This window comes from Hordeum vulgare, chromosome 2H, assembly GCF_904849725.1.
Source record: "Hordeum vulgare subsp. vulgare chromosome 2H, MorexV3_pseudomolecules_assembly, whole genome shotgun sequence".
In the NCBI taxonomy this organism is placed as follows: domain Eukaryota; kingdom Viridiplantae; phylum Streptophyta; class Magnoliopsida; order Poales; family Poaceae; genus Hordeum; species Hordeum vulgare.
Window position 1 is genome coordinate 124,272,828 of NC_058519.1, and position 24,618 is coordinate 124,297,445.

A 24,618-nucleotide genomic window follows, 5' to 3' on the forward strand; every position below is an offset into this window, starting at 1 on the left:
AAGCTTGCTAATAGTGATACTATTGCACCAATTGGGATTGTTAGAGATGTTGAAGTCTTGTGTGGGAAAATCCTTCTTGCTACTTCTTGAGCTTGCGTTGGTCTTCCCTTGAAGAGGAAAGGCTGATGCAGCAAAGTAGATAAGTATTTCCCTCTGTTTGTCGAGAACCAACGTATCAATCTAGTAGGAGGAACAAGCAAGGTCCCAATCTTCGCACCTACACAAACAATCAAACACTTGCACCCAACACTAAAAAGGGGTTGTCAATCCCTTCACACTTATTTGCAAGGATGAGATCTCATAGAGATAGATATAAGAAATTGCTAGAACGAAAAGTAAAACAAAAGCAAATAAATTGCAGCAATATATTTTTGGTATTTTTGGTTTATAGATCTGAAAGATAATATGGAAAATAGATCCGGGGCCATAGGTTTCACTAGAGACTTCTCTCATGAAGGAAAATAATATGGTGGGTAAACAAATTATTGTCGAGCAGTTGAGAGAAAAGCGAATAATTGTGAAGAGATCCAAGGCAATGATTATGCATATAGGCATCACGTCTGTGTCAAGTAGACCTAAAAGATTTTGCATCTACTACTATTACTCCACACATCGACTCACTCCTATCTGCATCTAGAGTATTAAGTTCAGGAAGAATAGAGTAACGCATTAGGTAAGATGACATGATGTAGAGGGATAAACTCAAGAAATATGATGACAACCCCATCTTTTTATCCGTGATGGCAACAATGCAATACATGCCTCGCTACCCCTTCACGTATATTTATAGCCCAGAAATTCTTAAATATTCTAGAAAAATTCTCTGTAAAGTTTCAGGTCATTTGGAGCAAGTTATTTTTTCTTCCTTTTTATCAGTTTCGTGGAATTGCCTATTTAATATAGTTGTAGTGCATTTGGTACTGGAAAATTTATGGAAATGATAATAATGTTAAGGCTTGTTTCTAAAAAAAATTGCAATTGCCACCAAAGAGCTTTTGCCTTGCTAGGCTTGAGAGTTGTTGCTGCTTCTTCCTTACTTGGATGTGTGAGCCTTGTTATTTCTCCTGGTCAAAGTTGTGTTTCTCAATGGGTTTCAGCACTCGAAATATAGTATGTTAAATATGATAATGCATTACAAATGATGATAAAATCAAGGCTTGTTTCTCAAAACATTCATAGTTGCGAACTTAGAGCTTTCGCTCAGCCAGGTGAGCGAGTGCTGTTAGATCCTTCCTTGAATGTCTCATGCAGTCTTGGATGCCGTAATGCATTCCCGGTGGTGATTAATTCAAGTCTAGAATTCCAGTTTCCGGGTATTTCCCTCTGAGTGATGTACCTTGCATACTAAGAGAGAAAAGACATAAGAATTGTATGATAATAATGGATAATGGACAGTATCAACACAAATATCAATAGCAATTCACGATGCAAAATGAACATATATAATCCCCCAAGCTTAGACCTCGCTTGTACTCAAGCGGAAGCCAAGCTAAAAATAGTGACCAAATGATTTGAGAGACAGGTGTCGATAAAAACAGAATACGAGCATGAGAGCAACATGAATATTAGCATAGCAACAAGTATTTCGTCATATAACTTCTCATAAACAAGTGATGATCCATTCAAAATGATTGGAGTATGAAGCATAAACTTTACTGGTAGTCAACAAACCATATTCTCAGTTATTGGGGCAATCATCGTTCATCATAATTCAGAAGAGAGTCTATGTAAGAGCTTTCTTGTTGACAAGTTCACATACTCAACTATCATTTAATCTTCCATGATTGCTCACTTTCAAGGCATATTTTTGCATCTCATGTTTCCATGGGACACATAGGAAGATATGGGCTTAAATGACTCGCCACCCAACTTATTTACCTGTAGGATAATGTCAACAGTAATGAATCATGATCATCCACATCCACTTGGATATCTAAATATGAATCTTTCCTCAACACATGGTGCTTGCTACTATAGGATTAACAGGTTGGAAGAGGGATAAACTTTATTGACTCAAGCACATAGTTGAACTCCTAAATGTAAAAGGTAGGCCTTTTGCACAGGGAAGCAGAGATTGTCATGCGCTTTTAATTTGTTGAATGTGTGAACTCTTAATGCACAGGAACGTCACTTTATATTGCACCTTACGATAGCAAACTTTTATATCCCTTTTATTTATATGCCATCACAAGATCGTACAAAGCTTATTTTCCCTTGCAATAAAATACCATACATAGTTAGGAGCAATTTTTATTGCTTGATGCACCAATGACAACTTACTTGAAGGATCTTACACAATCCATAGGTAGGTATTCTAGACTCTCATGGCAAGGAACTGGGTTTCAAGGTTATGGATGCACAAGTAGTATCTCTACTTAGTGCGGAATTTTTGGGCTAGCAAAGGATCTAAAGCAAGAATCACATGTTGAAGGATCCAGGACCATATAACTTCTATGTGAATGTAAATTACAATGATCATTACATTGTCTTCCATGTCCAAGATCAACACTTGATCATTAACTAATATTTGATGAAGTCTCACAATCATAATAGATGTCCATGATAGTGTATTTATATGTGAGTCTACTCTCCTCTATCATAATCTTTCTTGGTTCCAACAATGACTAATACTATGTTCATTTACTATCAACAACTTTTATCACTTATATCCTTTTTGTGTGAAGTCATTACTTCTTATGAGATGAGCATATGATCTTTATCTTTCTTTTTATTGTCGTGCTATGATGATGGGTGCCCATAGGTGAACCCCCAAAACTCAACTAATCTTTATTATGTAACGCGCATACTCGACTACAAGGATAGGTGGAACTCAAAGCAAAAATTCTAAGCAAAGAAAATCTGAAATTTATTTCTCGAGATTACGAAACAACTAAGGAACGAACTAAGATATACAGTAATGATGGAAGTGATGGTGATATGATACCGGGGCACCTCTCTCGAGCTTGGAACAAGCCAAGGTTGGTGCACATACCCATGTACTCAAGCGTCTTCCCTAGGTGATGGTGGTGGTGTAGTAGGAGTGTTCTGAGTACTCCAGGGTGTAGACTCCCTACCATAGAAATAGAACTTTGTCTCGGGAGTCTTCAAAACCAGCAGCGAAACTCATCCTCTGAAACCTAGATTCATACTCACAGTTTTGGCCTTGGAATTCATAGATTTGATCTTGGAGGTGATCGATCTAATCTTGAAGCTTAGAGAGAATCTCCCCCACGTTCTTTGTGTCCAGCATGTTTTCCCAGATGAAATCCGTGATCATAGAGTGGTTAGCACTCAGACCATGTGTTGGATTTCGGGCTCCGCAAAACCCTAAAGATTCGAACTCATGGGCGTGTACGAAGATCTCTCACGGTCTAACGTCACCTAGGTCTCTACTCGATGGGAACAGTGAAGAACTCACTCGATGGTGAGGGAAACACAAAGCACAACAGTTTACCTAGGTTCGGGCAACTGTGATGCGTAAAACCCTACTCCTCCTTTGGTGGATTGCCTCTCGTGGGGGCTGGTGGATGAACTAGTACAGTGTTCTTCGGCCTCCTCAGGCTGGGTCGCCTTAGTGGTGTAAAGATGGGTCAATGAATGGTTCCGGGCCCTCCTCTACGAAGCAACCTATCCTCTATTTATAGTGGCGCCCCCGGTCCTCTTACCTTATCTTTTCGGCGGGAAGGGATCCCACAACGTCCAATTTCAAAGGGGGACAGGGGCATATGCTTCCCCTGTCCAAAAGTGGTATTCGCCTCCAAAGTAGCTGCCAACATTGTAGGGGCTGGTTCAGGGGTGACGTTCGTCGTGCCGGCGGGCGACCATGGTCTTATTGCACCAGAATGGAAACCTTTAGAAGATGCCTTGGGAACCTGCGTTCGTCCTTGCCCCTTTGCACCAAAGCAGAAACTTCTCCGTCCTATTGTCCATTGCTCGCGTGTCCTTCTTCTGCGTCATCCTTGACTCCTGAGGCCGGGCCTCGCCTCAGAATATCCGCCGCTCCGGAGGGGTCCTGAGGAGGCCCCCCGCGGGTCTTGCTGTCTGATACGTCCATTTCGCATCATGCTTTCATGTTGATATTTATCACTTTATGGGGTGTTATTACACTTCACGGTAAAATACTTATGCCTTTTCTCTCTTATTTTGCAAGGTTTACATGAAGAGGGAGAATGCCGGCAGCTCGAATTCTGGCCTGAAAAAGGAGCAAGTTTGAGATACCTATTCTACGCAACTCCAAAAGCCGTGAAAATCAACGAGGACTTATTTTGGAATTTATAAAAAATACTGGGCCAAAGAAGTACCAGAGGGGAGCTAGTAGGAGGCCACAAGCCTGCAAGGCGCGACCTACCCCCTGGCCGCGCCTAGGGGGCTTGTGGGCTCCCTGTTGGCCCTCTGTCTCCCCTCTTTTGTTATAAGGAGGGCTTCGTTCTAGAAAAATCAAGAGGAGGCTTTCAGGATGAATCGCCGCCGCCACGAGGCGGAACTTGAGCAGAACCAATCTAGAGCTCCGGCAGGGTCGTCCTGCTGGGAAAACTTCCCTCCCGGAGGGGGAAATCATCGACATCGTCATCACCAACACTCCTCTCGTGGGAGGGGACTCGTCACCATCAACATCTTCATCAGCACCATCTCATCTCCAAACCCTAGTTCATCTCTTGTAACCAATCTCCGTCTCGCGACTCTGATTGGTATCTGTAAGGTTGCTAGTAGAGTTGATTACTCTTTGTAGTTGATGCTTTACCTCCTATAAGAGTTTGTCCAGGCTTGTCCCTTTCTACAAAAGGGATTGGGCCACTTTTCTGCACCTTTGCTACTTGCTATTTGCTACGAATCATCTTGTCATGCAACTATCTATTACCGACTATTTCAGTGCTTGCAGAGAATACCTTGCTGAAAACCACTTATGAGATCCTTCTGCTCCTCGTTGAGTTCGACACTCTTGCTTATCGAAAGGACTATGATAGATCCCCTACACTTGTGGGTCATCAAGACTCTTTTCTGGCGCCGTTGCCGGGGAGTGAAGCGCCTTTGGTAAGTGGAATTTGGTAAGGAAACATTTATATAGTGTGCTGAAATTTATTGTCACTTGTCACTATGGAAACAAATCTTTGAGGAGCTTGTTCGGGGTATCTTCACCTCGAACGGAAGCACAAGGAGTTGCTCCTTAATCTGATGCACCTACTGAAAATATTTGCTATGAATTTCCTTCGGGTATGCTTGAGAAACTGCTGGCTAGCCCTTTTACAGGAGATGGAACATCACATCCCGACTTGCATCTAATCTATGTAGATGATGTTTGTGGTTTATTTAAGCTTGCAGGTTTGCCCGAGGATGAGGTCAAGAAGAAGGTATTTCCCTTATCTTTGAGGGATAAAGCATTGACATGGTATAGGCTATGTGATGATAGTGGATCATGGAACTACAACCGGTTGAAATTGGAATTTCATCAAAAGTTTTATCCTATGCATCTAGTACATTGTGATCGGAATTATATTTATAATTTTTGGCCATATGACAGAGAAAGCATCTCTCAAGCTTGGAGGAGGCTTAAATCAATGTTATATTCATGCCCAACCATGAGCTCTCGAGAGAAATTATCATCCAGAACTTCTATGCTCGGCTTTCTCATGATGATCGCACCATGCTTGACACTTCTTGTACATGTTCTTTTATGAAGAGAGATATTGACTTCAAATGGAATTTATTGGAAAGAATTAAAAGCAACTCTGAAGATTGGGAGTTTGATGAAGGTAAGGAGTCAGGTATGAATTTCAAGTTTGATTGCGTTAAATACTTTGTTGAAACAAATACTTTTCGTGATTTTAGCGCTAAATATGGACTTGACTCTGAGATAGTAGCTTCATTATGTGAATCATTTGCTGCTCATATTGATCTCCCTAAAGAGACGTGGTTTAAATATCATCCTCCCTTAGAAGTCAATGTAGTTAAACCCAATCCAGTTGAAGAGAAAGTCATTGCCTATAATGATCCTGTTGTTCCCAGTGCTTACATTGAGAAACCACCTTTCCCTGTTAGGATAAAGGATCATTCTAAAGCTTCAACTGTGATACGCAGGGGCTACATTAGAACACCTACACCCCCTGAGCAAATTAGAGTTGAACCTAGCATTGCTATTATCAAAGATCTCCTGTCCGACGATGTTGAGGGACATGATATTCACTTATGTGAAGATGCTGCTAGAATTGCTAAACCTCATGCTAGAGACAAACATAGGCCTGTTGTTGGCACGCCTGTTGTGTCTGTTAGGATAGGAGATCATTGTTATCATGGTTTATGTGACGTGGGTGCTAGTGTTAATGCACTACCTCAATCCTTATATGATGAAATTAAAGATGAGATTGCACCTGTTGAGATGGAACCTATTGATGTCACTATTCAGCTTGCCAATAGAGATACTATCTGCCCTGTGGGAATTGTTAGAGATGTTGAAGTCTTGTGTGGTAAAACAAAGTATCCTGCTGATTTACCCGTTCTTGCTACCACACAAGATAGCTTTTGTCCCATCATATTTGGCAGACCTTTCCTCAATACTGTCAATGCTCATATTGATTGTGAGAAGCAAACTGTCACTGTTGGCTTTGAAGGTGTGTCACATGAGTTCAATTTCTCCAAGTTTGGTAGACAACCTCATAAAAAAGAGTTTCCTAGTAAGGATGAAGTTATTACCCTAGCTTCTATCGCTGTGCCTCCTACTGATCCTTTAGAGCAATATTTGCTTGAGCATGAAAATGATATGCATATGGATGAAAGGAATGAGATAGATAGAGTTATCTTTGAACAATATCCTATCCTTACGAATAACTTGCCTGTTGAACTACTTGGAGATCCACCCCCACCAAAGGGTGATCCCGTGTTCGAGCTCAAACAGTTGCCTAATACTCTTAAGTATGCTTATCTCGATGAAAAATAGATATATCCTGTTATCATTAGTACCAGCCTCTCAGAGCATGAAGAAAATAAGTGACTAAAAACTCTGAGGAAGCACCGTGCTGCTATTGGATATACTCTTGATGATCTTAAGGGCATTAGTCCCACTCTATGCCAGCACAAGATTAAAACCAATCCTGATTCCAAACCAGTTGTTGATCATCAATGGAGATTAAATCCTAAGATGAAAGTGGTAGTAAGAAAAGAAATACTAAAGCTCCTGGAAGCAGGTATTATCTATCCTGTCGCTCATAGTGATTGGGTAAGTCCGGTGCATTGCGTCCCTAAGAAGGGAGGTATTACCGTTATCCCTAATGACAAGGATGAATTGATCCCGTAGAGGATTATTACTGGCTATAGGATGGTGATTGATTTTAGTAAATTGAATAAAGCCACTAGGAAAGATCATTACCCTCACTACAGGAATCAGCTTCTTTGCCGTCTGCCATCACAGATGGCAAAGACTAAATCCCAGACGGCAAAGACAAAACCACAGACGGCAAAGAATCTCATGGCCGGCAAAATTTCTGCGTCAGCCTACGACGACATAGGACCTTCTTTGCCGTCTGTCCCCCCAAAGCGGACGACAAAGCTGTTTGCCGTCAGCTTGCCATAGGAGCAGTCGGCAAAGTGCTCGAGACGGCAGCCGACAGGCGTTGCCTCCGTTAGGGGGCAACGGAGGCTTTTCCGTCTACCTCCCCCTTATTCTTTGTCGTGTGCCTCCGCCTTATTCTTTGCCGTCCGCTCCCCCTTATTCTTTGCCGTCCGCCTCCTCCTCCTCCCCCTCCACACTTTGACGTCCGCCTCCTCCTCCCCCCTCCTCTATGCCCTCTTCTTTGCCGCCTGCCCACCCTGGAGGCAGACGGCAAAGAGCCTATATAGACATCCCAAGATGCACAGCTGGGTGCCATATGGCACCTTTGCCATCTGCCATCTGATGGCACATGTCTTTGCCATCGGTTGGCAAACGGCAAAGAGCCCATATAGTACCTGTTTTTTACATATTATTTCACATCACATATATATATATATATATATTTGACAGCACATTTATATAATGCACTACACATATATGATATATAGTTCACCACACATATACTTGCCAACACATATATATAATTCACCACACATATATGATATACATATAAATCAATGTACATCCCCATATATCGAACGAACCAACATACAAAGTATTGCACTGTTCATCCATATATACATATACATATAGTTCGACATTGTTCATCAACTCAAATGAAAACTAGATGATATACATATAAAGTTCATCCATCGACATTGTTCAACTCCATGAATGCCAGCTTCCATGCATGTAGTATATCCAATCTGCAAAAATGTCAATAAGAAAGTCAGAAGAAGAACAAAATATGATGTTTTTGAGCTAATTATGTCATTTTTATCGGAAAACAAGCTAAGAATATATTATTCATGAGCTAACCAACGTTCTTATGCCATTTTTAGCTTATTATGGCATTTTGGAGCTAAATGGGTTAATTATGTCATTGTTGGGGAAATTAAAGCAAGGATAATATGAAAGAGGAGAAGAAAGAGGAGGAGGAGGAGACGAAGAAAAAATCAAGAAGAAGGAGGAGGAGGAGAAGGATTAGAAGGTCCTTGGCCTTCTCCTCCTCCTTCTCCTTCTTCTCTTCTTCTTCTTCTTCTTTCTTTCTTTTGATTTTTCCTATTTATTCTCTTCTTCTCCTCTTGTTGGAGCTAAATTACCTAGTTATGTCTTTTTGGAGCTATATGGGCTAATTATCCCATTTTAGAGGAAAACAAGCTAAGAATATAATATTCATGAGCTAACCATGGTTCTTATGCCATTTTGAGCTTATTATGGCATTTTGGAGCTAAATGGGCTAATTATGTCATTGTTGGGGAAATTAAAGCAGGGATAATATGAAAGAGGAGAAGCAAGAGGAGGAGGAGGAGAAGAAGAAGAAATCAAGAAGAAGGAGGAGAAGGAGGAGAAGGAGGAGGAGGAGAAGGACTAGAAGGTCCTTGGCCTTCTCCTCCTCCTTCTCCTTCTTCTCTTCTTCTTCTTCTTCTTCTTTCTTTTCATTTTTCCTATTTCTTCTCCTCTTCTCCTTTTGTTGGAGCTCAATTACCTAATTATGTCTTTTTGGAGCTAAATGGGCTAATTATCTCATTTTAGAGGAAAACAAGCTAAGTATATAATATTCATGAGCTAACCAAGGTTCTTATGCCATTTTGAGCTTATTATGGCATTTTGGAGCTAAATGGGCTAATTATGTCATTGTTGGGGAAATTCAAGCAAGGATAATATGAAAGAGGAGAAGAAAGAGGGGGAGGAGGAGAATAATAAGAAATTAAGAAGAAGGAGGAGAAGGAGGAGAAGGAGGAGGAGAAGGACTAGAAGCTACTTGGCCTTCTCCTCCTCCTCCTCCTCCTCCTCCTTCTCGTTCTTCTCTTCTTCTTCTTCTTCTTTCTTTTCATTTTTCCTATTTATTCTCCTCTTCTTGGAGCTAAATTACCTAATTATGTCTTTTTGGAGCTAAATGGGCCAATCATCTCATTTTAGAGGAAAACAAGCTAAGTATATAATATTCATGAGCTCACCAAGGTTCTTATGCCATTTTGAGGTTATTATGGCATTCTGGAGCTAAATGGGCTAATTTTGTCTTTTTGGGGAAATTAAAGCAAGGATAATATGAAAGAGTAGAAGAAAGAGGAGGAGGAGGAGAAGAAGAAGAAATCAAGAAGAAGGAGGAGAAGAAGGAGAAGGAGGAGGAGGAAAAGGACTAGAAGGTGCTTGGCCTTCTCCTTCTCCTCCTTCTCCTTCTTCTCTTCTTCTTCTTTCTTTTCATTTTTCCTATTTCTTCTCCTCTTCTTGGAGCTAAATTAGCTAACTATGTCTTTTTGGAGCTAAATGGGCAAAATATCTCATTTTAGAGGAAAACAAGCCAAGTATATAAGATTCATGAGCTAACCAAGGTTCTTATGCCATTTTGGGGTTATTATGGCATTTTAGACCTAAATGGGCTAATTATGTCTTTTTGGGGAAATTAAAGCAAGTATAATATGAAAGAAGAGAAGAAAGAGGAGGAGGAGGAGAAGAAGAAGAAATCAAGAAGGAGGAGGAGAAGGAGGAGAAGGAGGAGGAGGAGAAGGACTAGAAGGTCCTTGGCCTTCTCCTCCTTCTCCTGCTCCTCCTCCTCCTCCTCCTCCTTCTTCTCTTCTTATTCTTCTTCTTTCTTTTCATTTTTCCTATTTCTTCTCCTCTTCTCCTCTTCTTGGAGCTAAATTACCTAATTATGTCTTTTTGGAGCTAAATGGGCTACTTATCTCATTTTAGAGGAAAACAAGCTAAGTATATAATATTCATGAGCTAACCAAGGTTCTTGTTGCATTTTGAGGTTATTATGGCACTTTGGAGCTAAATGGGCTAATTATGTCTTTTTGGGGAAATTAAAGCAATGATAATATGAAAGAGGATAATAAAGAGGAGGAGGAGGAGGAGAAGAAGAAGAAATCAAGAAGAAGGAGGAGAAGTAGGAGAAGGAGGAGGAGGAGAAGGACGAGAAGGTCCTTGGCCTTCTCCTCCTTCTCCTCCTCCTCCTCCTCCTCCTCCTTCTCCTTCTTCTCTTCTTCTTCTTCTTCTTTCTTTTCATTTTTCCTATTTCTTCTCCTCTTCTCCTCATGTTGGAGCTAAATTAGCTAACTATGTCTTTTTCGAGATAAATGGGGTAATTATCTCATTTTAAAGGAAAACAAGCTAAGTATATAATATTCATGAGCTAACCAAGGTTCTTATGCCATTTTGAGGTTATTATGGCATTTTGGAGCTAAATGGGCTAATTGTGTCTTTTTGGGGAAATTAAATCAAGGATAATATGAAAGAGGAGAAGAAAGAGGAGGAGGAGGAGAAGAAGAAGAAATCAAGAAGAAGGAGGAGAAGGTCCTTGGCCTTCTCCTCCTTCTCGTCCTCCTCCTCCTCCTTCTCCTTCTTCTCTTCTTCTTCTTCTTCTTCTTTCTTTTCATTTTTACTATTTCTTCTCCACTTCTCCTCTTCTTGGAGCTAAATTAGCTAACTATGTATTTTTGGAGCTAAATGGGCTAAATATCTCATTTTAGAGGAAAACAAGCTAATTATATAATATTCATGAGCTAACCAAGGTTCTTATGCCATTTTGAGGTTATTATGGCATTTTGTAGCTCAATGGGCTAATTATGTCTTTTTGGGGAAAGTAAAGCAATGATAATATGAAAGAGGAGAAGAAAGAGGAGGAGGAGGAGAAGAATAAGAAATCAAGAAGAAGGAGGAGAAGGAGGAGGAGGAGGAGAAGGACTACAAGGTCCTTGGCCTTCTCCTCCTTCTCCTCCTCCTCCTCCTCCTCCTTCTCCTTCTTCTCTTCTTCTTCTTTTTCTTTCTTTTCATTTTTCCTATTTCTTATCCTCTTCTCCTCTTCTCCTCTTATTGGAGCTAAATTTGCTAACTATGTCTTTTTGGAGCTAAATGGGCTAATTATCTCATTTTAGAGGAAAACAAGCTAAGTATATAATATTATGAGCTAACCAAGGTTCTTTTGCCATTTTGAGGTTATTATGGCATTTTGGAGCTAAATGGGCTAATTATGTCTTTTTGGAGCTAAATGAGCTAACTATGTCATTGTTGGGGAAATTAAGGCAAGGAGAATATGAAAGAGGAGAAGAGAAACTTACCGTAGTGGTCATCAAGGAGGAGAAACACCTGGAGAAGGGTCGTGCGATGCCGCTCGGGAGTTATTCTGCAGAATAGATATTTTGCAATGTCTTAGTTAGCATGATGACACTCAATTATTAATACTAGTTTATAATGAAACTCACCGTGCCAATCGAAGAGAAGATGGGCATCGGCGGAGGGACTTGACCGCTCTTCTCGCACAGACCCTGAAGAGTGGGTCGTATTAGTTAGTAATGAAACAGACATTACACACATGATTTCGCTAATGTGAAAAAAAACTTACCACAAAAAGCTCGTACAGGGCCCGTTGACCCACCTCATTCCGGGACCTCTCCTCCTCAATCAATCGTGTCGTGGTCTGGTCCCTGTCATCAAGAGCAGCCTGAATTGCCAATCTCTCTTTCTCAAGAGCAGCCTCAAGAGCAGCCTGGCTTGCCAATCTCTCTTTCTCAAGAGCAGCCTGGTTTGCCAATCTCTCTTTCTGAAGAGCAGCCTGAAACACCATTCCTCGTTACCACAGTAATGATCTATGGTGACACACATAATGAAATGGATGAAAGTGTTCTTAGTCCGTACAACTAACCTCGATGGCAAGTTCGACTGGCCGTGGACGACGCATTATCTCAGGACAGCTGCTCGACTGGCGCGCCTTGATCTCCGGAAGAGTGAGTGGACAATGTATTATCCCATCTCCAATGGCTATCGAGCCATGGGGCCTCCCGCCACCAGATATCATCACCAGCTCTGGATCCAAAGGTTCCTGGCTAGGGTTAAAGTCATCCCCTTTCCTAGCCATCCCCGCGTCCCTGTATGCCACGAGCTTCTGGTGGGATGATATGTTGGTGAAGTTATTGGGATCATCCAGGCCAGACTCAGAGAATGCCTTCGCCTTCTTGTACGAGGCAGTATGGGCCATGCCACAAAGGTCGTACAAGTGTGGCATCTCTGTCTTATTGTGATGCGCCTAAAAGAGAGGAAGAAAATATTAGCATCAAGAATGAATTGCATGAATCATGAAGCAAATCACATACCCAGTTTTGTCCAAACTGAAGTAAGTTGGCGCTGCCTTGATGGTGTGGCACACCAACCATTTGGCTAAGCCGATCCTTCACATTCTCGTGGATGGCTCGCCAGGTGCCTGTGCACCACTCATCAACCAACGCCTCCCAACAATCCATCTTATCCGCACACCATCTCGGGGGCACCTATAAGTTATTAGAAAGAATTTTCAGCGCTACGCCTATGAATGAAATCTAGAAAACTATGTAGAAGGACTTAAGAATAGGTAATTACCTTCCTGTATTGCTCCTTCTTCAGAAACTTTCCGCGGCAATCCTTCTTCTGCTTCTTAATACCACGCGTGGCGTAGTAATCTCGAATAGTCTACGGCCAAGCCTCATGGCGCAAGTTCTGTAGTAACCTCCTACACTCGGCCTCGAGAACCCTCGCCGCCTCCTCCTCATATCCATCCTCACACCTATAGAAGGTCTGCAATCAAACGTGAAAACATCGATTAGTACAATAATTAGCTATATTGTTAATTTTAGATTCTGTAAAAGGATAATTTACCCAAAATCTCTTGATCACCATCTCGGCCCTCGTATGGCACAAGACACCATCTATAATCTCCTCCGGCGGGGCCTGCGCAGCCTGGTAGTGCTCCCAGGAATATCCTAGTGTAGGAATCTGATCCTCACCAGGCAACGTGAAAAACCCCGGGAAATTTGTCCGGCAAAGCACACCAAGGACGGAGTTCGGCCTGCGGACTCCAAGAGGGTGTACCCATCCCCTGTAGTATGATAAGGTCAACGCATTACATATTTGAACAAACTTGAAGGAAAAATCTAAAAAAAAGAGTAAATGTACTTACCTATCTCCTTCAGGTTTAATCACCGGCCTCTGCTCGCGGGTAGCCGGCGCGACCGGGAGACGTGTACTACCACGCTTGTACACGATGGCCCCGTCCACCTACACATCGCCCTCACTATCCGTAAGCTCATCCCCACCATCCCCGCCCCCTGAGCCACCCGGACCCTCGGTCCAATCCGGCAACTCAATACGATCCGGCCAGGTCTCCCATCCGGGCCTCTCCATGTCGGGTGAAGCCTTCGGAACCGTAGTCTCCTCCGGCTGCTCCTGGGCCGAATGCACCTCGACCCGAGGCTACTCCTGGACCGGAGTCTCATGGGACGAATGCCCGTCAACAACAGGCTCCTGGAACGGAGTCCCCGTAGCCTCCTCCGCAAACGGGTCGACCATACTAGTCCTATGCTCGGGTGAATGAGCTGGTGGTGGTGGCGAGGACGGCTCAACAGTCCTCCTGGATCTTCCGCGGCCACCACCTCTCCCTGTACCCTTCCCCTTCTTCCCTACCCGACCAGCACCTCTCCAAGTGGGCAATCCCGCCGACGAAGAAGAACCCATGGGTGGTGTCGACAGACTATCTGCCAAGGCTCTACGGAGAGATAGGGGTGGAAGGGAAGTACCACCCCTCGTGCGGGGCGCCTGGGAAGAACCCGTCGAGCGATCTGGACCAGCGCCCACCATCTTTCCACACCTGGTGACCTGCCATGATAAAGATTAAAAGAAATTAGTACAACATAAAAAATTGAATAACTGACATGAATAATAATATGTACATGAATAATAAAGATTAAAAAATATATAATTTAAGTTGTGAATCTTACAAACTAATAATTATCATCAATAAATGCATCATCATCATCACTATCACGCATGTCTTCATGAATGACGTGCTCGTCGGGTTCAACGGCGTGATGTTGTGAAAGGCCTTCCTTTAATCGTTGAAGCATTGACAGGTCATCGGCATCAGTAACCTCTACGAGTTCCAGGTCTTCTGGTTCCGGCTCAGGGCTGGAGTCGGATTCATTGTCGCTGTCTACTTCCATGTTCTTGGGTGAAGCACGGCGGTTCTTGAAACGTTTCTTGGAAAGACGTGTTTCTTGGAAGAATTCTCCAATATATGTGTCTGGGTTAATGTGAGGTTCATAATCCTGTTCATTTGGGAGAGGTGGTCTTACATGTGGCGCACTTCATAAACAACATACCAACCTCCCAGATTCTTATCCGTTTGGCATGCCCACGGTAGATAGAAAACTTGGGTCGCCTGTTGAGCCGTAATATAGACATCGGGAACATCTAAATGGGTGTTTGGATTGATTTCGACTAGTCCTATATGTTCATGAGTCCTTCTAGTCTTTTTCGGCTGGAACCAATAACATTTGAAGACTACGACGTTCGGTGGGTTTTGACCATAGAATTGAAGTTCATAAATTGCTTCAACTCTTCCATAATACTCGATAACACCTTCGCTGATAGCAGAGACACCACAATTTGTAGATTTCCGGTCGGGGATAGATAGCTCTTTGCCAAAGGTACGAAAGAGCTACCCGTTGATGTTGTATTTCTCAAATGAACATACCTTATAGTCAAAACCATTAGCGACTTGTCTCAATTCGGCGTCCATAGACTCTGAATTAGCCTACAAGTTTAATACGAAACGGTTGTTGCATTAGCCGCAAGTTAGACCAAGAATGAAATGGTCCATTATTGATAATTACCGTTTGTTTGAACCAAGAGATGAAACCGGGATAGCCGCCTCCTGTCTTTGACAGAAGCTCATACTCTTCGACGGAATCATTTTCGATCACCGCTCCATCCGAGAATTTGACGATGTAACGGTTGTTTGAAATATCCGGGAATAAGAGGAGTTCAAATGAATTAGAAGTTACGGGAAAATGTGCCGAGAACTCACTCGATGTATGGCCGCACTTCTGTTAGGTTGTTGAAGATATACAACGAAATGTTCCGCCATTCTTCGACATCCAACGTTATTGGTTTCGAAGCACCGGCTCGTGCGAGCTTCCCTTTGAATAGGCTGAGGTTGGACCCACCTTGTTTAGGGTCTGCATCATTGTGCCGAGGCTTCGGATTATGCAAATGATGATTTTTGGCTTCGTAGTGTGCTGTCACAAAGTTTGCCACCTCGTCAGTAATGAATGCCTCAGCCATCGATGCTTCAATTCTACGCTTATTTTTACATTTAGCTCGAAGGGTCTTCTACATCCTCTCAGTTGCATAGCACCAACGATCTTGCAGGGGGCCACCCAATCTTGCCTCGGTCGGTAGATGTAAAATCAAATGCTGCATTGGATTAAAGAAGCCTGGTGGAAAGATCTTCTCTAACTTGCACAACAACTCCGGTGCAAACTCCTCCATGTCTTCTACCACGCCAGGCGACAATTCTTTCGCACAAAGAACACAGAAGAAATAGCTCAGCTCCGCCAGTACTAGCCATTCATCCTCAGGAATAAAGCCACGTGACATCACCGGCATTACCCGCTCTAGCCATATGTGCCAATCATGACTCTTGAGACCAAAGATTTTTAAGTTTTCAAGACTCACTCCCCTCTTTAGATTCGCTGCATACCCATCAGGGAACATCAAGTGCATTTTGACCCACAAGATAATTTCCCTCATAGCTGGCCTTCCAAGATTGAACCAGGCCTTTGGCTTCGACCACTTCTGCTTTCCTTTGCCTTCTCGCATGTTTTGTAACGGTGTATGACATAGTGTCTCTTGATCGACTCTAGCCTTAATATTATCCTTTGTCTTCCCATCTATGTCGAACAATGTACCAAAAATAGCCTCTCCGATATTCTTTTCAGTGTGCATCATGTCGATATTGTGTGGAAGAAGGAGGTCTTTGAAGTAAGGCAGATCCCAGAAGCATGGCTTGTGAGTCCAGGCGTGTTTTGAATTATACCCCTTGAAATACCCTGGACGCTCTGGATCAGGCTCGAGGGTGTTTAACTGATCTAGGATCTGTTGGCCTGTGAACGCAGGTGGTGCCATGTTTTTGACAACTTTACCTTTGGTAAAGTTCTTCTTGTCTTTTCTGAACTGATGGTCACGATCCAGGAACTGTCTATGCAAGTCAAAGCAAGAATACTTCCGACCCTCCTACAACCAATGAAACTGAAGAGCTGCCTTGCATTGGGGGCACGAGAACCTTCCATGCACACACCATCCAGAGAATAGCGCATACGCTGGCAAGTCATGCATAGAGTACATGTACCACACATGCATTTTGAAGTTTTCTTTTCTAGCGGCATCGTATGTCTTGACCCCATTATCCCAAGCTTCTTCCAATTCATCCTTAAGCGGTTGCAGGTACACATTCATATTCTTCCCCGGATAATTGGGCCCTGGAATTATCAACGTCAGAAATATGTTCTTTCTTTGCATAATCTGTCCGGGGGGGGGGGGGAGATTGAGTGGAATGACAAATACAGGCCAACAACTGTATTGGGTTGTCGTCATGCTGAAGAGATTAAAACCATCCGTGGCGGCGCAGACTCGAGGATTCCTTGGATCTTCCGCTTTATCCTGATGCAATCCATCGAAATGTTTCCACGCTTCCCCATCCGATGTGTGTACCATCATCTTATTCCCATCCGCACCTAGTTCGGTTCTTTTGCCCAATTTGTGCCATGTCATCTGTCTGGCTGTCTCTTCGACCATGAAAAGACGTTGAAGTCTTGGTACGATTGGCATATACCGAAGAACACTAACTGCGATTTTGGTCTGCTTCTTCTCACACATACCGTTGTCTACCACAAGATACCTGCAAGACTCGCAATTGGGACAATAGTCCAAGTGTGCATACTCCTTCCTAAGTAAGACACATCCTTTCTCACATGCATCTATCTTCTCATAGGGCATCTTAAGTACACGAAGTATTTTGTTCCGAGTGGTACAGGTTTGCAGGCATGACATGGCCTTTGGGTAGGAAACGTCCAAATAGTGTCATCATCGCGTCAGAGCATTCTCTTCCCAATTTGAACTGAGCCTTCAGAGCCATTACTTGTGCAATTGCATCCAGCTGACAGAGCTCAGTGTGCTCATGGAGAGGATGTTTTGAAGACTCCAACATTTCATAAAAGGCCTTTGCAGATTCCTCCATCTCATCTTCCGAATGCCGAGCATCATCAAAGTCTTGCACCATGTCTTCGATCCTGGTACCATGCTCGTCCGTGGGACGACGGACCACCTCAGCTCTTGTGCGTTGTATAGACTCACCACGAAATGTCCACACCGTATAATAGGCTTAAAACCCCTCCTCTGTAGGTGTTTAATCATTACAGCCTCTGTCGTCTTTCTATAGTTGTCGCATCCAGGACAGGGGCAATAGTTTCTTTCCTGGCCATTTGCGAATGCGGGTTTCACAACACTACAAGAAATAAGCTAATTTATGACCCCAAAAAATGATGGCGGTTGAATTGGTCATAGATCTACCACTAAAATTTACAAAAAGGTCATGAGGTGTCTAAAGGGTCCAAACCCTAGAAAATTTTGACCATCTCTATCAAGAAAGGCATAATCGCATTGCACAAAATGGTCACTCGCATGTGTAGCTCTATTTATGCCCGCATTGTAGGTCCTCCATGACAAAATTAAGAAGGTCATAGGCCTATTTAGAGGTGACTGGGCAGACAACTCAACAGTTGCGCCTATGTGGCTTGTATAGGTGTCGACAAGGCCACAAAGAATAAATACGTTGATAGGTTGGAATTTATATTTTCTTAATTGCCCTCAATATTTTTGGGCACTCTTTCTACCCAAATCATTGCCTCATGAAAACATTTAGCTCTATGTGCCTATTAAATCGTCCTTAGAAAAATTGCAAAGTTTCTATTCAGCTAGAAGCTTTCTGAAGGAAGTACTAGCTACGCATCTCCTAATGAGCAGATTTTTTTCCACACATTCTATATGCCCAAATCTCAGCTCTTCGCAAAATTTGGTCTCCATCTAACAATACATCTAAGCTCACAATCCAATCTTTGTTTCTGGTGATATTTTTAGTTTGTGAAGCAACTATATTTTATATTTCTTTATAATTGCTGAAATTTTACCAGGGCATGACACTACCCACAGAACCTCCCTCCACCAAATTTTAGCTCATTTTAATGTAACCAATTTGCCTCATTATTTTTCCCAACTTTCAGTTCACTTGAGAGCAATGTGAAGGAAGTAGCATTTTTATTTATCCATATGGTATGCAATTTTTATAGTTCTTTCATATGCCCAGCTTATCATCCTCATCAAAATTGAAAATCAATCCAATCACCTATGTGAGCCCAACTTAAATTTCTATTTATTTGGTCCAATTTTTCAACAAATATAATGTAGGTCCTTCACAAAAAAAACTCATTTTGGTAACTGAAAAAATGGAAAATGAATTTTTCGTTCAAAGAAAATGAAACTTTCTTAGGCCACATTGTTTTCCGTTCCAAGATGCATCCTTGTGCAAAATAAGATATCATTTGAACAAACTATGTCATGAATGTTGCCATAACAGTAGTTATTTGACTTGAAACAATGAATATTCATACATGATAACTCTTTTCAGAGAACACTTTTTTAAGACGTTTGTCGTATTCCATTTACAAAAAAACTCATGATATTATAGGTTCTTTACAGAAAAACTCATTTTGACCACTCGAAAAATGAAAAATGCAAAAAATATATGGTAGGTCCAATTCTTTTTTGCTATAGATTGTGGTGGATCTTTTTTGTTATCTTACTTGTTTGTTCTATAGTCTTTCGTATTCAAGAGACGTATTCAATATTAGGAGTAATTAATATATGCATTTTTTAACACTGGTCTCTTAAAAATAACTTATGCAATATAAGCTGATCCATTAGGCCCATATAGTGGAGTATATATACCAGTGATATTCTCAAACCCTAAAACAACCGTCGCCACACACAAAAACCAATTGTAGCTCGCGGCGGCGGCCGCCGCCCCGTCTCTCTCTTTCTACCTCAACGCCGAGCGCCTCTGGCCTCAGATCTGGCGGCCTGTTGGGAGGATGAAGTAAGCCAGTTGTCGAGCTGGTCCTAGATCCACGATGGCAGCATCCTCTAGAGTCGACCTCGTCCACGACGACATCGGCGACTCCCCATCCATGTCCATGACTTCGATGCTGGGAGCGCGTCCACCTCGACGTCATTTGCAGCAAGGATGGGGGCGCTCCTACCTCATGTGGAGATTCCGGGGCGTGCCCAAGGGGTGGTTGATTCGGCCGTAGTGCCGTAGGACGACGCGGATGAAGGTACGGACCTCCATTAGATCCTGCCCGACTCCATCCGCTAGTTGCCGGCCTAGCAGCCATACGACAACATCTCCCTTCTGCTAAGGTTTGTATAACAATAGATCTTCGTGGGTATAGTATTTTTGGGTCGGCATGCATGTGTATACAGGGAGGCGTGTTAGCCCCTGTTAATGCCGATGCTGCTACTGTACGATCAATTCTACCCTTGTCTGAGTGCGAATGTGACCTAGCAAGGGCAGCCGTTCCCGTTCCAACCTGGTGTGTGTGCGAGTTTTTCATATACTCACATTTTCAGTTTTAAGAAAACCATGATTTACTTATCCAAGTATTTGTTATGTCCAACAAACATAGTTTTAGGTAAATACGTCCTTCTACATTGAGTGAAAATGATTAGCAGAAACTGGTTTGTCAAAAACTCTGTATCCATACAACCCCTCGAAGTATTGCCCATATCCATTATTGTTATTTCCTTCTACATTGAGTGCAACCGCCCACTGAAACTCCACAGTGCAGGCATGCCATGTTTTTTCTTTTGTGTTTGAAACTAGAGAATAATCAGATTGTTGTTGTGAAAAGGGGTAGTGTTAGGATGTAATATCTGAATTGGACGAGGTTCATCAACCTGATTACATACTGAGTGTGTATCAATATATTTGGTGTAAATCTAGTTCTCTGCTATACAGTATAAGTGCATGCATCAGATCGTTACCTTTTTGTAGCTAACTTAGTTGGTTTTGTAGATTGCATGACCTATTATTTTTATTATTTCTATATCCGTAACTATTGTCATTATCCAACGTGTTAATCCTTGTGTTATCAAGTATATGATTCATTGTATCCTGAGAAGTACTATTTTCTTGTTGGATGTAGTGTTGGTGCTTTTTGTGATATGATTGCCTCGTTGACGCCTTCCACTGGTGTGGCCTTGTTGTGCTTCCTCACAGGTGGCGACGTCTATGTATAGCAGCAGCATCAGCGATTCGACTACCCGGCGCAGAGGGCGCCTATGGGCGCCCATCAGAAGGTGCCGCAGTAGACCACACAAGGTCCCTGCTGCTGGCAATGGCTCTCTGCAGGTAGCTCCTCCCTCTCCCCATGCCCACTCACTTGCTAATTTCCTTTAGCGACAAACTGTTGCTGCAAGTGCCATTGGAAGGTGTCTTTCCTGTAATGTGTGTCTTTCCAGGTAGCTCCTACCATGCAAGTTTTCGAATACTTTTCTTTTATATTGAAAAGTGTAAATATGTTGAAGAAAAATATGCTAATTTTGTGCCGACCCGCTATGTGGCTACATGCGTAAATTGCATATGCACATACATCCATATTGCTTTTATGCATAGCCTATAATGTGTTTCTTTCCTGCAGGAATAGACAAGCACACGAGAAGACGCTCTCAGCTAGTAGCAAAGCAAATGCAATATGGTCATCACACTACTCTAAATATGTTCTTTATTCATGTTTTCCTGCCACTATATTGTCTACTTTTTCAAGGAAGATGGGCATATATCAACTTCATTCTACATGTCCTATAGATACATGAAATTTCTTAAATTTAAGATAAAAGGAGATACTCAACCAGAGGCTAAATAGTAATCATCACATGAAATAAAAATAATACCCCATATCCAAGCGTAAATCCTTTATAAGTTGTTTTGTTTAGTTAAAACGTAAATTGGATTACCGCCTCATGTTGATGGCATTGCCTCCAAAATTTTCATAAGGTCTCCTTTTAGTATTATTCAAAATAAATATTTCGCCATCTATCTGTCGAGTCTTTTGTATCGAAGCCTAACAAGTTTTCATGTTTTTCTTTCAACAACAAAAATGACAAATTAATGGATGAAATTACATGAATTTACTTAGTCACTCGCATGTATTTGTGTTTTCCCATGTTCCAAGTTACTTTCATGGCTTTGGTAGCGTGTTCCAATATATTGACATATCTTTCGATTGTTGGTTGCAAGAAAAATCTTATATAAAAGCTTAGTACACGGGTTGCACTATGGATAATATTTTATATAACATACATGTAAAATATAAAGTGAAAAAGACAAAAAATTATAAAACTAGATCGTGCGAATGCATGGGTTGGCGACTATATAGTTAATAGTAGTCTGTATATACTTATTAATAGTTTGTAGTAAAACAAATTTGGATGTAGATCTATTTTTACCTGTTATTCAGATTTAGTTCTTGCTTTTCAATGTTCAATTTGCCGTTTAAGCAAATTAATTCTAAAAAAGTTGGACTGAATTAACAGTTATGTTTGTTTTGACATGGTTGAGAATCGCATGAATTTGTCCAGTTTTTATTAGTTATTCAGTTGATGTATGTTTAGGCGTAGGTATACATAATCTAGCATGGCTTTGAGTTGATGTATGTTTAGGTGTAGGTATACGTAATCTAGCATCTTAATTAAATTTTGGCCTTTTATTCTTGAAATGTTGTGTTGTTGTATGTTTCGTGTTGCACATTATAATTGCTCTTACATTTTCTCTTACTGTAATAGGTCAACACAATCCATTGTCACTACTGCTTTACAAACCTTGTTAAATACATTTTCATCTGAGTATGTTTTACTTCCATCAATGTGAACTTACTTTTTGTTCAATATCCAACTGTTTTGACTGGTTTGAGCATGTGAGGTGTTCTAATGGATGTATGTTCTTTTGGCACAGATGACACCACTCCAAAGTACTCGAAGGCCCATTATGATGTTCTAATTGTTAAGGAAGTCTCTTCATACCTGAAGAAGATTGGACGTGTACAAGATTGATGTTATTTGTGTGCATGTTGGTCATGTTGAGACCAAGTCATCAAGCCCGTAGTTGAGGGACGGTGTCATTATATTTTCTGTGATACGATACAATTGTAAATTATTTCAGTTTGTGTGTAAATAATTGGTTTTAGCTGAACATGCTTTTCTGCACTCAAACCTTGCAAAATAAGGCCAAGAACTAATTCAATTAGACTATGTAAACCAAATTATTGGTCTGAATAGATTATGGACACTATTTGACCAAATAAATGCGCTGAATAGATAATGGCTGTAAAAATAAATGGGGTTGAACCATATAACTGGGTCGAAATGAATATGGCCGTAAAAATTAATGGGCCAAAATATTAGGCCTGGCCCATGTAGAATTGATCAACGAATATCCATGCCATGTCGGATTACATGTCACCACAAGCGACACCTCAGCATGCCATGTCAGATCCTTTGTGGTTCACCTATGCCACGTCATCTTGCCATGTAAGATCCTACGTGGTTTAGGCACATGGTCATGACCAAAATTTTGGTCATACATTTAACGACCAAAGCATTTTCGTCGTAGATCTGACCAAAATATTATAAAGGTCAAGTTTCTACATTCTTGACGGCCAACTGTTGACCTCCTATATTTGGTCATAACATGGTCATAAAACAATAACAGTGACCTTCCAGTGACCAAAATGGAGCGTCATGATTGCACGAATTTCTTGTAGTGCAAATTCCTTTGTTTTTACAAACCATTCTTTCATCATCTCTATCTGACTAGGGTGACCGGTATACATCCACGCACGATCACTCATCTTGCATAGCTACTAAAGACAGAAGAAATATATTTATATATAATTTAGCATTTATATTCATCGGTTAATCAGGTTCACCATTTTTATTACGTCCAGGCAACCTACACGCTAGTAGGTAAAGATAGATCCTAATCCCACCCGAGTATGTGTAGATTGGGTTCGTTTTCCCATGCTCTGCTCCAGATCCAACGCAAAATTTCGATAGCACCTCCTCGCTGTTCTCCTGATACACGTCTCCGCAATAAACAGAGAGGATGTGCATCCGGAGAACAACAATGAGGCACTGACGAAATTCCGCATCGGATCCAGAGCACAGCATACGGGAAAATGAACCCAATCTACACATACTCGGGCTGTCCATGGACATGTTGGACAATTCGAAAGGATGGCGGTTATAAATATGCAAAGACATGCATATTTATATATGTCACCCTTTCGAAAGGGAGACGCATACTGGTCACGCATACTGATAAATTAATTGAATTACCTAAATCTAGAAAGTTTCATCCGGAAACCGAGCCACAGTAAATGAAGGGGCGAGGAGGAGATGAAATTTGTACTGACCCACGAATGCAGGGGCGGAGCTCGTACAACGCACAGGTAGGTCTTCTCACACCAGACCTCACAGCGACGAGACAACTATTACATGTAAATCCACCCGATCAACACAAATATTCTAATTATGTCATTTTAGAGGAAAACAAGTTAAGAATATAATATTCATGATCTAACCAAGGTTTTTATGCCATTTTGTAGCTAAATGGGCTAATTATCTCATTGTTGGGGAAAATAAGGTCAGGAGAATAAGATAGAGGAGAAGAAAGAGGAGGAGCAGCAGAAGAAGAAGAAATCAAGAAGAAGGAGAAGGAGGAGGTGGAGAAGAAGGAGGAGAAGAAGGAGGAGGAGAAGGTATTCTTCTTCTCTTCTTCTCTTCTTCTTCTCTTCTTCTCTTCTTCTTTTCTGCTTCTCCTTCTTATTTTTGTCTCCTCCTCCTCCTATTCTTCTTCTTCTTCTTCTTCTTCTCCTCCTCCTCCTCTTCTCCTCTTCTCCTCCTCCTCCTCCTCTTCTTCTTCTTCCTATTCTTTCTATTAAGCTAACTAACTAACTAACCTAACTAACCAAGCTAACTAAACCTATTGCTAAACCTAGATAGCACTAAACAACAAAAAATAACAAAAACATAATCTACCACTATAACGAAAACAGAATCTACCACTAAGTAACTAAAAAAGAATCTAGCTACCACTAAATACCAAACAA

At 41.7% G+C, this 24,618-nt stretch overlaps 2 non-coding genes across 2 annotated transcripts; both read left to right on the forward strand.

The window, feature by feature from the left end:
* Positions 1–932: 932 nt before the first annotated feature.
* On the forward strand, positions 933–1,053 carry LOC123433636. Its single transcript, XR_006624977.1, has one exon. It is a non-coding gene; the product is annotated as a small nucleolar RNA SNORD14 (small nucleolar RNA).
* An 80-nt stretch (positions 1,054–1,133) lies between these two features.
* Positions 1,134–1,250, forward strand: LOC123433635. The gene has a single exon (XR_006624976.1). It is a non-coding gene; the product is annotated as a small nucleolar RNA SNORD14 (small nucleolar RNA).
* Positions 1,251–24,618: the final 23,368 nt, after the last annotated feature.